This window comes from Ctenopharyngodon idella, chromosome 23 (assembly GCF_019924925.1).
Source record: "Ctenopharyngodon idella isolate HZGC_01 chromosome 23, HZGC01, whole genome shotgun sequence".
NCBI lineage: Eukaryota > Metazoa > Chordata > Actinopteri > Cypriniformes > Xenocyprididae > Ctenopharyngodon > Ctenopharyngodon idella.
This window is the reverse complement of record NC_067242.1, coordinates 16302813-16303033: the sequence shown is the minus strand read 5'-3', so window position 1 is coordinate 16303033 and position 221 is coordinate 16302813.

Genomic DNA, 221 nt, shown 5'->3' with positions numbered 1-221 from the left:
ACACCTGAATTCAATGATTTGGAGCGGTGTCCCAATACTTTTGGCAATATAGTGTATATTGAGCTACATATGTCATGATTAATGTCTGCTGCATCTGACTAAAATATGCAATTTGGCATCACATTACATTAGAATTATAACCATAGAAAAACATGCATCTACACCAACCATGCTCAATGCCTTCAAATATGCTAGTAAAAGACAAAAATGACAACATGAAA